This window comes from Oncorhynchus kisutch, unplaced genomic scaffold, assembly GCF_002021735.2.
Source record: "Oncorhynchus kisutch isolate 150728-3 unplaced genomic scaffold, Okis_V2 scaffold761, whole genome shotgun sequence".
NCBI classification, from domain to species: domain Eukaryota; kingdom Metazoa; phylum Chordata; class Actinopteri; order Salmoniformes; family Salmonidae; genus Oncorhynchus; species Oncorhynchus kisutch.
The window spans coordinates 124,985-140,266 of NW_022262706.1; the positions used below are offsets into that span (position 1 = coordinate 124,985).

Here is a 15,282-nt window from a genome sequence, read left to right on the forward strand (position 1 = left end):
AGTACCCCTAATGTTAAGTGACTGGGCATTTAATACCCCTAATGTTAAGTGACTGGGCATTTAGTAATGTTAGTAATGTTAAGTGTCATAAATGTATAGTTATTAGGTGCCAACATCTTTAAAGAAAATAAGAAATAGTGAAAAGGAAAGAAACAAAATAGCTTTGAGTAAATACCACATGTACAAAATGAAATGATGAAAGTATAAAGTAGTAAACATCTCGTGAGCCAAAGCCCTGACCCTACCACAAACCCACCCAACCCCCTCCCCAACTGAGGGAGTTAAAGAACCCATATCCTTAGACGCTAGTCTTTAAGCTAGATGTACTTGCTACGCATAGCATCACTCAAATTAGGTTCATTCTAAATCAAATGTATATGGAATTAGAAGTACATTGACTGTTCCTTGTAGCATGAAAATATTGTTAGTCAAGTAACAAAATACAATTTGATTAAAACAATATTGACTGGACTAATTAGCCCCACTTGAGCATGTCTCAATTTTTAAAACTTTTTTTAGATAAAATAAACTTTGGTGCATTCATCGTCACCAACCGAGCCTACCCCCACGCACACCCAAATGTCAACCAATCGGCATTCCCCAAAGCGCCCTGAAACCTGTGCCGCTCGGCGACAAAAGCGATGACCACAAACGCACCCCAGCAGGTCAGGATTAAAGACATCAAACTATGATGTATAAATGAAGACCTTTACCAGACGATAACTATCATCTCTCAAATATAAAATAGGGACAAGTAGTTAAACAATCACCAACCATCCTGATTTCACCCTCCCCCAAAATATTATATATATATACACACACACAGCTTTACACTTGTGTATGTGTATACATATCAGCTAGCTGGCAATTCTGCGGCCAGCCAATGAGTAGCTTATCCCTGTCTCTGTATCAATAATGCCAGCATACATCTCTAACAATAAACAGGCCAGCAAACGTAATAATAGCTCAAATTCCCTGAAGTAATATAAACAACATAGTTAGGCTGGAAACCCAGTCAAAAGCCACATAACTATTTAACCAAACCCGACTGGACCTTTCTGCGTAAAATAAAAGTATACAGCAAAAATGTAACTACCTGGCATAGTGAGGATGTATAGGAGCTATAGCTAGTTTACACCCTTGTAAACTTAGCGAGCTGGTTAAATTGCTCAGCCATATTAGCTATGATCCAACTTCACCTCGCCAGTCATTATCATGCTAGCCAGCCAGCCAGTCGATCATATGAGTAATTTCGGTGTTTCCTTATGTGCTAACAGTTCACTATCCACTGTATCCAAGTTCAAAAGACAGTTCCCTGGGGTGTAGTAGACATGAACAAGTTAGGAAGTTCTTTCCTCATGTATGTTTCAGCCATCTTCACAGAGTCAAATGTGTGCTCAAATCAAATCAAATCAAATTTTATTTGTCACATACACATGGTTAGCAGATGTTAATGCGAATGTAGCGAAATGCTTGTGCTTCTAGTTCCGACAATGCAGTAATAACCAACAAGTAATCTAACTAACAATTCCAAAACTACTGTCTTATACACAGTGTAAGGGGATAAAGAATATGTACATAAGGATATATGAATGAGTGATGGTACAGAGCAGCATAGGCAAGATACAATAGATGATATCGAGTACAGTATATACATATGAGATGAGTATGTAAACAAAGTGGCATAGTTAAAGTGGCTAGTGATACATGTATTACATAAGGATGCAGTCGATGATATAGAGTACAGTATATATGTATGCATATGAGATGAATAATGTAGGGTAAGTAACATTATATAAGGTAGCATTGTTTAAAGTGGCTAGTGATATATTTACATCATCTCCCATCAATTCCCATTATTAAAGTGGCTGGAGTTGAGTCAGTGTCATTGTCAGTGTGTTGGCAGCAGCCACTCAATGTTAGTGGTGGCTGTTTAACAGTCTGATGGCCTTGAGATAGAAGCTGTTTTTCAGTCTCTCGGTCCCAGCTTTGATGCACCTGTACTGACCTCGCCTTCTGGATGATAGCGGGGTGAACAGGCAGTGGCTCGGGTGGTTGATGTCCTTGATGATCTTTATGGCCTTCCTGTAACATCGGGTGGTGTAGGTGTCCTGGAGGGCAGGTAGTTTGCCCCCGGTGATGCGTTGTGCAGACCTCACTACCCTCTGGAGAGCCTTACGGTTGAGGGCGGAGCAGTTGCCGTACCAGGCGGTGATACAGCCCGGCAGGATGCTCTCGATTGTGCATCTGTAGAAGTTTGTGAGTGCTTTTGGTGACAAGCCGAATTTCTTCAGCCTCCTGAGGTTGAAGAGGCGCTGCTGCGCCTTCTTCACGATGCTGTCTGTGTGAGTGGACCAATTCAGTTTGTCTGTGATGTGTATGCCGAGGAACTTAAAACTTGCTACCCTCTCCACTACTGTTCCATCGATGTGGATAGGGGGGTGTTCCCTCTGCTGTTTCCTGAAGTCCACAATCATCTCCTTAGTTTTGTTGACGTTGAGTGTGAGGTTATTTTCCTGACACCACACTCCGAGGGCCCTCACCTCCTCCCTGTAGGCCGTCTCGTCGTTGTTGGTAATCAAGCCTACCACTGTTGTGTCATCCGCAAACTTGATGATTGAGTTGGAGGCGTGCGTGGCCACGCAGTCGTGGGTGAACAGAGAGTACAGGAGAGGGCTCAGAACGCACCCTTGTGGGGCCCCAGTGTTGAGGATCAGCGGGGAGGAGATGTTGTTGCCTACCCTCACCACCTGGGGGCGGCCCGTCAGGAAGTCCAGTACCCAGTTGCACAGGGCGGGGTCGAGACCCAGGGTCTCGAGCTTGATGACGAGCTTGGAGGGTACTATGGTGTTGAATGCCGAGCTGTAGTCGATGAACAGCATTCTCACATAGGTATTCCTCTTGTCCAGATGGATTAGGGCAGTGTGCAGTGTGGTTGAGATTGCATCGTCTGTGGACCTATTTGGGCGGTAAGCAAATTGGAGTGGGTCTAGGGTGTCAGGTAGGGTGGAGGTGATATGGTCCTTGACTAGTCTCTCAAAGCACTTCATGATGACGGATGTGAGTGCTACGGGGCGGTAGTCGTTTAGCTCAGTTACCTTAGCTTTCTTGGGAACAGGAACAATGGTGGCCCTCTTGAAGCATGTGGGAACAGCAGACTGGTATAGGGATTGATTGAATATATCCGTAAACACACCGGCCAGCTGGTCTGCGCATGCTCTGAGGGCGCGGCTGGGGATGCCGTCTGGGCCTGCAGCCTTGCGAGGGTTAACACGTTTAAATGTCTTACTCACCTCTGCTGCAGTGAAGGAGAGACCGCATGTTTTCGTTGCAGGCCGTGTCAGTGGCACTGTATTGTCCTCAAAGCGGGCAAAAAAGTTATTTAGTCTGCCTGGGAGCAAGACATCCTGGTCCGTGACTGGGCTGGATTTCTTCCTGTAGTCCGTGATTGACTGTAGACCCTGCCACATGCCTCGTGTCTGAGCCGTTGAATTGAGATTCTACTTTGTCTCTGTACTGACGCTTAGCTTGTTTGATAGCTGCACTGTTTGTATTCGGTCATGTTACCAGAAACCTTGCCCTGATTAAAAGCAGTGGTTTGCGCTTTCAGTTCCACACGAATGCTGCCATCAATCCACGGTTTCTGGTTAGGGAATGTTTTAATCGTTGCTATGGGAACGACATCTTCAACGCACGTTCTAATGAACTCGCACACCGTATCAGCGTATTCGTCAATATTGTTATCTGACGCAATACGAACCATGTCCCAGTCCACGTGATGGAAGCGGTCTTGGAGTGTGGAGTCAGCTTGGTCGGACCAGCGTTGGACAGACCTCAGCATGGGAGCCTCTTGTTTTAGTTTCTGTCTGTAGGCAGGGATCAACAAAATGGAGTCGTGGTCAGCTTTTCAGAAAGGGGGGCGGGGCAGGGCCTTATATGCGTCGCGGAAGTTAGAGTAACAATGATCCAAGGTCTTTCCACCCCTGGTTGCGCAATCGATATGCTGATAAAATTTAGGGAGTCTTGTTTTCTGATTAGCCTTGTTAAAATCCCCAGCTACAATGAATGCAGCCTCCGGATAAATCGTTTCCAGTTTGCAGAGAGTTAAATAAAGTTCGTTCAGAGCCATCGGATGTGTCTGCTTGAGGGGGGATATATACGGCTGTGATTATAATCGAAGAGAATTCTCTTGGTAGATAATGCGGTCTACATTTGTTTGTGAGGAATTCTAAATCAGGTGAACAGAAGGATTTGAGTTCCTGTATGTTTCTTTCATCACACCATGTCACGTTAGCCATCAGGCATACGCCCCCGCCCCTCTTCTTACCAGAAAGATGTTTGTTTCTGTCGGCGCGATGCGTGGAGAAACCCGTTGGCTGCACCGCCTCGGATAGCGTCTCTCCCGTGAGCCATGTTTCCGTGAAGCAAAGAACGTTGCAGTCTCTGATGTCCCTCTGGAATGCTACCCTTGCTCGGATTTCATCAACCTTGTTGTCAAGAGACTGGACATTGGCAAGAAGAATGCTAGGGAGTGGTGCACGGTGTGCCCGTCTCCGGAGTCTGACCAGAAGAACACCTCGTTTCCCTCTTTTTCTGAGTCATTTTTTTGGGTCGCTGCATGGAATCCACTCCCTTGTCCTGTTTGTAAGGCAGAACACAGGATCCGCGTCGCGAAAAACATATTCTTGGTCGTACTGATGGTGAGTTGACGCTGATCTTATATTCAGTAGTTCTTGATGACCTGGGGTACTAATGTAAGAAATAACACGTAAAAAAACAAAAACAAAAAACTGCATAGTTTCCTAGGAACGCGAAGCGAGGCGGCCATCTCTGTCGGCGCCGGAAGTCCTGAGCACCAATGTGTGCTCAGGCTGGCAGGCCGTATGCCAAGCCAGCCTGACGCAGGAGTCTCTTTAGTGGGGAGAAAGTCATCTTCCTCTTGTTTAGTGTTGGAGAAAAATCCGGAAAGATCATGATTCTGGCATCTCCGTACTTGCTCGGGCAGCAGAGAGGATGCGAACAGTGTCCTGGTACCGTAGACATTTTATGACAAATGCCCTGGGTGCAACCTGGCCAGGCAGCCGCCTCCGTAGGGTGCGATAGGCCCTCTCAATCTCCAGTGGGTGCGCGGGAGGGGGTAGATCCAGAATTTTGGGAATCCTGTAGAAAGGAGATTGCGTCTCTTCTCTCCACGACCCCTGGGAAACCTTGAAGTCTCAAATTCGAGTGCCTCTGGAAATGTTCCTAATAATCAAATTTCTCCTCGAGTTTAGCGATGGCGTCTTCCAACTTCTTGTATTTTTTTGGTCCGCTTCCTCGCGGACGTCCAGGATGGCAGCCTGGTGGTCAGCATGGTTTTTTTCAAACTTTGTCACTCGTCCCTTTGTGACTATCTGGTCTTCGTGGAGTTTATCGACCAGTACATCAATTTTTCCGAGGCGTTCAGAAAGTGTCTCTTGGATTTTTGTTATACCCATGTCCATCTCCATTCTGAACCATGCTGGTGCTTCTTCCGAGCTAGCATCCGCCAAGGCCGATGAAGGGCTGTCAGAGAAGGGCATTTTCCCATGCGTCGTCTGAGGCTTTGAAATATTGGACATATTTTGCTTTGGCGATAAAACATTTATTGTAACTTCCAACTCACTATTAACGAACAGTTAAACCATGTCAAAATGCCTTAAAACTGTTCGAAAGTTCAAGGACACTACGCAGACGCGTCTTGTTAGAGCTTCGCCATTGGCGGAAGTCCCTCCCATATCATCATTCTTAAAACAGTCATCGTCGAACAAGTCTTCTACTGTTGTTCTTCTCCATTTCATGCAAAACACATTGGAGGGACACTTCATATATGTAATGGGTGTACTTTCCATGTTACAGTATTTCCTTTATAACATTTATTATGACATCATTACATAACAAACAAAACAACATTAGTGTTCTTTAGATCACCTCTGACCGTTCCCCACGTTTCATGTTAGATATACTGTTCCAGTAGTTGCTTTTGAACGTGTTAGAGTTTCGTCTGGAAAAAGTATTCTTGAAACAAAGCACATTCCAAAATGGCGTGAGTTTTTAACCCCCACCAGGTCCCTCCTCCCCCTCTGCGGGTGAGAGGGGATCTGGTTGAAGTCATTCATTGCAAACCTGGTCTGACCTATTTGGATCCTCACAAGACAGTCTGTAATCCCGACATGTTTCAAGCTGACTACCATTGTCCGTGTTCCCAAGAACTCCAAGGTAACCTGTCTGTAGCACTCACATCTGTAATTATGAAGTGCTTTGAAAGACTGGTCATGACCACATCAACACAATCATCCCAGACACCCTGTACCCACTCCAATTTGCATAGCTCCCCAACAGATCCACAGATGAAGCAATCTCAATTGAGAGGGGAAATAACTATGTGAGAATGCTGTTCATAGACGACAGCCCAGCGTTCAACACCATAGTCCCCTCCAAGCTCGGGACCTCGGGACTGAAGACCTCCTTCTGCAACTGGATGCTGGACTTTCTGACGGGCCAACCCCAGGTGGAGAGGATAGGCAAGAACACCTCTGCCACACTGACCTTCAACACGGGAGGCCCTCAGGTGTGCGTGCTTAGTCTCCTTCGGTACTCCCTGTTCACCCATGATTATGTGGCCACACACAACTCCAACACCATCATCAAGTTTGCTGACGACACGAAGGCGATGAGAGGTCAGAGACTTGGCATTGTGGTGCCAGGACAACCTCTCCCTTAATGTCAGTAAGACCAAGGAGATGACCGTGGACTATAGGAGCAAGAGGGGAGAGCACATCCCAATCCACATCAACAGAGCTGTTCCTTGGCGTCCACATCACTAAGGACCTAACATGGTCCACACACACCCGCACAGTCGTGAAGTGGGCGCGCCAGGAGGCTGAAAAATTTGGCATGGGCACTCGCGTCCTCAAAAGTTAAAGGGTTTTGCACTGACCCTACGCACAGTCACTAGACTGTATACAAACCATATGCACACTCATAAACTCTACATTTACACTCCCACACAAAACCCCCACAGATTCACATACTATACATACTGTACCACACACACAAACCGACACAACCCACACACACACATACACACACACACTCACGAACAAACACACACTTTATTTTGCTATTATTATTATTAGTATTATTATCATCTATCCTGATGCCTAGTCACCCTGCCTTCTTGTACATATCTACCTCAAATACCTCGTACCTCTGCACACTGATCTGGAAGTGGTACTCCTTGTATATAGCTTTATTCTTAGGTATTTTATTCCTCGTGTTACAATATATACAGTACCAGTCAAAAGTTTGGACACACCTACTCATTCCACGGTTTCTTTATTTTTAAAATTTTCTACATTGTAGAACATCAAAGTATGAAATAACACATAAGGAATCCTGTAGTAATCAAAACAAGTGTTAAACAAATCAAAATATATTTTATATTTGAGATTCTTCAAAGTAGCCACCCTTTGCCTTGATGATAGTTTTGCACACTATTGGCATTCTCTCAACCAGCTTCATGAGGTACTCACCTGGAACGCATTTCAATTAACAGGTGTGCCTTGTTCAAAGTTCATTTTTGGAATGTATTTCCTTCTTAGTGCGTTTGAGCCAATCACTTGTTTTGTGACAAGGTAGGGGTGGTATACAGAAGATAGCCCTCCTGGGAAAATACCAAGTCCATATTATGGCAAGAACAGCTCAAATAACCAAAGAGAAACAAAAGTCTATTATTATTTTAAGACATTTAGTTCAGTCAATCTGGAAAATCTCAAGAACTTTGAATGTTTCTTCAAGTGCAGTCGCAAAATCCATCAAGCGCTATGTCTCTCATGAGGACCGCCACAGGAAAGGAAGACCCAGAGTTACCTCTGCTGTAAAGTTCAAGTAACAGACACATCTCAACATCAACTGTTCAGAGGAGACTACGTGAATCAGGGCTTCATTGCTGCAAAGAAACCACTACTAAAGGACACCAATAATAAGAAGACTTGCTTGGGCCATGCTACCACTAGAGTGAAAGCACCGCCAGCATTCAAAAGTGACCAAAATATCAGCCAGGAAGCATAGGAACTGAGAAGTGGTCTGTGGTCACCACCTGCAGAACCACTCCTTTATTGGGGGTGTCTTGCTAATTGCCTATAATTTCCACCTGTTGTCTATTCCATTTGCACAACAGCATGTGAAATGTATTGTCAATCAGTGTTGCTTCCTCAGTGGACAGTTTGATTTCACAGAAGTGTGATTGACTTGGAGTTACATTGTGTTGTTTAAGTGTTCCCTTTATTTTTTTGAGCAGTGTATATATTCTATAGTTTTGTACTCTGCATCGTTGGGGTGGGCTCGTAAGCAAGCATTTCACGGTGAAGAGTTGATTTGAGAGGGAAAGACAAAGAGCGAGGGAGTCCAAATGTATTCTGACCTAGTCTTTAGTATGAAACCATTTTTAATGAGACAAGTACAAAACATTCAAGGAACAGTTGTCTCCATGTCTTGTCCGTACCTGGTAGGAGTACTCGGGTGGGGGTCCCGCAAAGTTCATCCCAATGGCTGGGGGAGGAGGGTAGGCATTGGTCATGTAGGGACATATCTTTTCCAGAGAATCTACACATTTTCCTTCGTGAGGAAATTGCGACAAATTACCGGGCTTCCCGTTCAAACAGAAAGTGTTATTTAGAAGCATGTGTTTTATTTGATTTAAACAGGTAAGTTGACTGAGAACACATTCTCATCTACAGCAATGACCTGGGGAATAGTTACAGGGGAGGGGGGTGAATGAGCCAATAGTAAGCTTGGGATGATTAGGTGACCGTGATGGTATGAGGGCCAGAATAGGAATTTAGCCAGGACACCAGGGTTAACACCCCTACTCTAACAGAGGGAATAAAGTAGACGGCACGGGTCAAAATTTTGATTGATGACCCTGTGTCCATGATGACGTGTACATGTCCAAATATGGGCCTCCGGCCAGGCCATCCTGTTCCTGTGGTCACGTGTTAGAGGGTATGTTATTTTATATCTATATTGCATCCTTTGAAGTAGTCATGCTGATTGATGTCTAGGGACCTGGTTGAACTGGGGGTTCAGTGTTTGAACGTGTATGGCCCCCCACCCCCAGTTGTATTGCCCTTATGGTTGTTATCTGATGAAGCAGGAATGTCCGGGGTATTGGCTGTGGCAGACGCATTATAAATACAAGTCCAGAACAAGGCATGCGACCCCAGAACAGTAAACAAGATTTTTTAAATAAAGCCCAGAATATTAAACATAAGAATATGTCTCCTAGGCCAATTCTCGGGATGCTCTGCAGCTCATGTCATGAACCCAATGACAAAAGCCTGGAGGATGTTTATGCGTGAGGCTCCAGAATGTTTTAAAGTAGTTTTGGGTACGAGTGAGGGACATATGTCTTACATATTCCAACCTGAGGAATCTACGGTTAAGATATTCACAGACAGTGGCCCAAAACCCCTTTATCGGGCAGAACCCGAGAGTTTTTCTCCAGCGCTAAGGATGAGAGAATGGCTTAAGATAAGACTCGCGCTGTGTCAAATTGAACAGGCCCTGAGTGCTTCAAGTCCACCCAGATATGCGTTGGAAGAACTGGTCTGCGGACAAAGTGATCTGATGGCCCTAAGAATCGCTTCAATGGCGTATACCCCTGACTCCAGAGTGACAATTTTAGCATGTGAACAATTCGATAGTGCAAATGCGACGAAAACTGTCAGTTCATATGTATTTTCCAAAGCATGCAAGGATGTAAACTTCTTTATACCAGTGTTCAGTTTTAAATGGTGTGATTACTATATTTTCCGAACACTGATGAATAAGCTGGAGTCTTTTCGAAAATCGTGAACAATTACGGCGATGGCCGAGGTTATGGTTGAGACATACCCAGGACCCACAAGGCCAAATGAGGATCTTTCCCTGGAGTGAAAACGTCCCGAGCTTCGATGGAGCGGGCAAGCGACTATGCAATGATGAATTGGAAACGGATAATGGTCAGGTCTAACCGGCCCCTTTATCTGTAACAAATAGTACAAATGTTGAATTATAACGTGTGTTAAAATGTATGTACTAAATATTCTGAATGAAATCATTGGTTTTGAAAATGTATCTCACACTTTAACGAAAGGGGAAGCTGTCTTTTCTCTCACGCCAGGGTCTGTCGCAGAGAAATGTCATGTCTGAAAAAAACATGGATTATTTTATAGGCTTTCCTACAATGGTATGTTATAAAGTTTGTAATAATGTACAACTGCAGGCCTCCAAGGTTTTTACATAAAACACTCGTGATGCATGTTTAAATATTAGTCAAATTTGGTAATTAATTCTAACATGTCTTAAAAAAGGTTGTACTATATATTTTGGAAATAAATAAATGGTTTTAAAACAGTATCTCACCCTTTAACGTTGGGAAAATTTATTTTACATCATCACCCCGCTCTGTCGCGAAGGAAAAAGACACGGAAAATCAGGGTGCGTGCGTGAGTGTGCGTGTGACGGAGCAGCAGGAGTGTGTGTGCGTTTCAAAAACAAAAAGGGCTGTGTGTGTGTGTGTGTGTGTGTTCAACAGGGCCCAACCATGTAGCCCCGTTGTATCTGTAGAGAATCGTTTGAAACCAATGTTTGCACTATCATGCATACGGCATGTCCAGATATCTGCCGACACCCCGGGGTTAAACATTGATATCTCTAATCAGCGCCCGGTGTCCCCCACCCCGGTTGTAGACAGAATGTCTCGACATCCCCTCCTGTTGTTTGAATTCACCGCCTTTGTTCTCTAAACCAAATATACAGGGTGTTGCATACATGATATCTCCCGAAGAAATGCCACCATGGCCCTGTAAACTCATTCCGTACTTTCGCTAGTTAGGGACAGAACGATATTGGACACTCTGAACGATCTGTTAGACACGGCAAGAGATTATGGCGAACCACGTGATGTCTTACAGTTGGAAATTTGTGGAGATAGCCTGCATAACACAGTATCTCTTATTTTACCCAACGGCGAAGCAGATCTTGAACAATTTATCGCACTGCTAGAACGCCTTGTTCAGTCAAATTTAGCCATCATAGCAGATCGGACCCTCGAGCTTGTAGTGCAAATAATACGTCAACCCCAGGGTGGTGGTGGGCAGAGAAGGAAGCTTGATAGCCTAATGCAGTCAGAAATCATAAGCAATAAAAGGTAATCCAGGTAATAAGCTATGTTTTGCAATAGGCCTAGCGCATTTACTTAACCCTGGATGTACTGATCTGATGGCATTGCAAAAGGCTAGAGAGCTCCAAACGGCCATGGGTCTCGGTATACAGGATGCTGTGGCTTTCTCTGACATAGTCAAATTTGAAAACCTTCTGAATATCAAGATTGTGGTTTTGTACCACAGTAGAGCTAATGCAGCTCTCTTGAGGTTCCAAAACAACCCCCAACCGCATTCTCAGATTCTGTACTTTTAAGTGCAAAACGAACATTACTACGCTGTTACCAACATCACGGCGTTCATAGGGGCACCATATGTGTGTCCATCCTGCCATACCGGCTACACCCGAAAGGGGGGGGCACTCGTGCCGTTATAACTGTTCAGTATGTCAGGATGCAGATTGCCCAATGCAACCCTTAAACTTGACACCCTGTGAGGATTGCCACCGCACATGTCGTTCGACCTACTGTTACGAAAAACACAAAATTGAAACATGGCACCCCAAGGCATGTAAATCTGTAAGCAGTTGTGACATTAACAAGAAATGCCCAAAATGTCTTTGCAATTACAACCTTAAAATAGATCGCCCTAAACCGCATGTGTGTGGAATCATACATTGTCCAATCTGTAAAGGGCCTTTGAAAAGCAGAGACGCTGAAGTGGTTCAAGAAGTGCCACACGAGTGTTATATTCAGCCCTTGGCTGAAGATGAACATTCAGAGAAATGTGTCCTATGATTTTGAGACAAATCAGCAATCGGGGGTTCATTTACCTATTTTTGTATCTACCATGACTTTCAAGGGTGAAAAGTGGTCGGCAGAGGGATCCAATTGTGCACTGCTCCAGTACAGAAACTTCACGTTTATAGCGCACAATGCTAGAGCCTACGACTCTTACCTTCTTCCGAACCCCTTGATACAGCAAGGCGTGGCACCCAGTGTCATAGCTGGAAAGGAAGGCTTGAACATGAGGATCAGACTTTGAGGGCGGCCCATTCGTGCTCCCACAAAACCTCCACTTTTAGCCCGTAAGTAGCCTGTAAAGGATCCAATTTGTCTTTAAACTCTTGGTACATTTCCCCAAAAGTCTTTTGGGTTAGGACACACATGGCCTGGGGCACAAAGCAAGATTTACAACCGTGGAAGAAACAACTGTTGTACTCATACACGGTCTCAACCCCGTCAATCTGGGTGTATCCATCTACATGGTAAGAGTCAAACGCCTTCTCCCCCCGATTCAAAGCATGTTGAATAAAAATGTCTTTATCCTGGGCCATATACACCAACCATTGAATGGACCCACCAGACTATGACTTGAATTGGCGTCGGTAGTTGTCAGGCGAGGGGATTGCTATAGAGGATGTAGGCAGCTAGTGTGTACGATAGGTTTTCATGCATGCCGATGCAAAAGTTGTACAACTCCAGGGGTCAATGCCTGCATCTTTGATTACCTCTTCTCTGAATCTGAGGCATCCTTCACGAAGTATAACCACATCATTGTCACAGTATGATTGCATCTCTTTATGGAAATCAAAGGTGCCATGTCTTACTGTCTCGTACCACGTCATGAATCTCTCACGCTCTTTGGGAGACATTTGATCACACCCGTACATTTCTTGTGAGACTCTGCTGTAGAGCTCATCACTCCCCATAACGGGAGGAGTAGAGACAAGAGAAGGCTCGGCCTCTGACTCCGACTCGTTGCTTAATGGGGAAAACCGGTTGAGCATTCCTACAGCATTTCCCCCCTAGAAACCGTGAGAAAGTTGTCCGGCTGCGGGGACCGTGAGAGGGGATTTATACTAACGCTACTATCTGTACTTACTGGTGGCACAGACGCTGTTTCATCCTTACCTACACTGAAATTACCCTTGCCTAACGATTGCGTCTGAAGCTGGGCTTGTAGCACAGCTATCCTCACCATAAGGTGATCGTTCTCCTGTATGAGTACAGCAACTGCAATTAGAAGGCATCATGTTAATGTTACTACTTAGCTTTGGCTGTTGGAGGTCCTGACGAACCATGTCCAGATAAAGCGTCCGGAGTATGAGGATTCTGTGTTATGCACTATAGCCCGTTACCATATGTGATTTAATAGTATCTGCTGTTGGCTTGTGAGGATGTATGGGTTATGCAACATAGCTGACTTGAACCCTTGTTAACAGTTTCAGGGCCATGGGCCTTTCTCATGATGGAAAAATACATAACATGAAGGCCGGACCTGTGCAATGAGTTGGGGGGGGCACATTCAGAACGTAGTGTTGCGAGAACAGTCTTGTTAGATAACAGGAGCCAGGTGCCTGATCACTGCATATCTACACAGCTACAACGACTGACCGCTGAAGCGCTTAGAGGGCTGGGACCAGCCTCTGCGCCAACAATCAACGATTGGGCGTGGTTTAGACTCACCCAGCCTAGTCTCTACTCTGACAGGCCGGCTCGGAAGCAGGAACTACTTCTGTCAGAGTATATTAAATATCTTTGTCAGGAACAAGTCAGTTCTGTTTTGCCCTGCGAGGTGGGACAGAGAGCCCGTATATACGAAAATTGCATTTACCACTTACTGCTTAGCTAATAAAAAATACATAGCATACGTCGGTGCCTCATTTTTATATTTTTCCTGATACCAGATTCGAATTGACGCAACCCTGACACGAGGGGAAAAACCAAAAATATAAACGGTAATTATAAAGTAAAAACCGTAAAGTTGTCATGTAGCAAAGTAGGCAACAAAACACACAGCAACACGTAAACAAGTCTGCAAGTTGTGACCGGAAATGGCGTCAAAATGCTGTTTGAGGTATCATGTGATGCTACTAGCATAAATGGACCAACACTGAGCAAATGTAGCTTAAGTCAAATGGTAATTTAAAACACAGGGGTCAGAGTAATATTGCTGGCGCATGGATATAATGCAAAATAAATGTTGCCATCACCCCAGTTACTCAAGTCAGGTCATAGACCTCAGCTCCAAGTAGGAACCACCAAAACAATACAGAGGACACAAGTATTACAGTTAATGTTTATTTGAGCCAAAACAAGCAAATGCAGTTACACACTGGACTAGAGTACCCGTTAACTATTGCATGTCCCACGTCAGATATCCATGGCGTCGTCGCCGGACGGGCCGGTGGCAGCTTCAGAGGTGGCGTCGTCACCGGACGGGCCGGTGGCAGCTTCAGAGGTGGCGTCGTCACCGGACGGGCCGGTGGCAGCTTCAGAGGTGGCGTCGTCAGCCGGACGGGCCGGTGGCAGCTTCAGAGGTGGCGTCGTCAGCGGACGGGCCGGTGGCAGCTTCAGAGGTGGCGTCGTCAGAGGACGGGCCGGTGGCAGCTTCAGAGGTGGCGTCGTCAGAGGACGGGCCGGTGGCAGCTTCAGAGGTGGCGTCGTCAGAGGACGGGCCGGTGGCAGCTTCAGAGGTGGCGTCGTCAGAGGACGGGCCGGTGGCAGCTTCAGAGGTGGCGTCGTCAGAGGACGGGCCGGTGGCAGCTTCAGAGGTGGCGTCGTCAGAGGACGGGCCGGTGGCGTCGTCAGAGGACGGGCCGGTGGCAGCTTCAGAGGTGGCGTCGTCAGAGGACGGGCCGGTGGCAGCTTCAGAGGTGGCGTCGTCAGAGGACGGGCCGGTGGCAGCTTCAGAGGTGGCGTCGTCAGAGGACGGGCCGGTGGCAGCTTCAGAGGTGGCGTCGTCAGAGGACGGGCCGGTGGCAGCTTCAGAGGTGGCGTCGTCAGAGGACGGGCCGGTGGCAGCTTCAGAGGTGGCGTCGTCAGAGGACGGGCCGGTGGCAGCTTCAGAGGTGGCGTCGTCAGAGGACGGGCCGGTGGCAGCTTCAGAGGTGGCGTCGTCAGAGGACATGTGCCTCAGCTTCTCCTCAGAGGACAGGGCATCATTTGCCGGAGAACTACCATGGTTTGGAGAAGCTTGGGATTCTACTTCATTGGTCTCTAAATACTCTTGAGAAAAAACAAAAGGAACAGTTGGGTATTCTACAGCAACACATCTGTTCTACACGGTCTAGGCCAAATTGCTAATCGAATTTTGAGCAACATGAAGCCAACAG

The 15,282-nt window shown here is 45.9% G+C and overlaps 1 pseudogene across 1 annotated transcript in view; it reads right to left on the reverse strand.

Moving 5' to 3' along the window:
- The window catches only part of LOC116361887 (polysialoglycoprotein-like), a 50,180-nt pseudogene that overhangs the window by 34,261 nt on the left and 637 nt on the right, over window positions 1-15,282 (reverse strand). Inside the window, exon 4 of the transcript XR_004207673.1 lies at window positions 14,343-15,175. The product of XR_004207673.1 is annotated as a polysialoglycoprotein-like (transcript). The remainder of the gene's footprint in view (window positions 1-14,342; window positions 15,176-15,282) is intronic.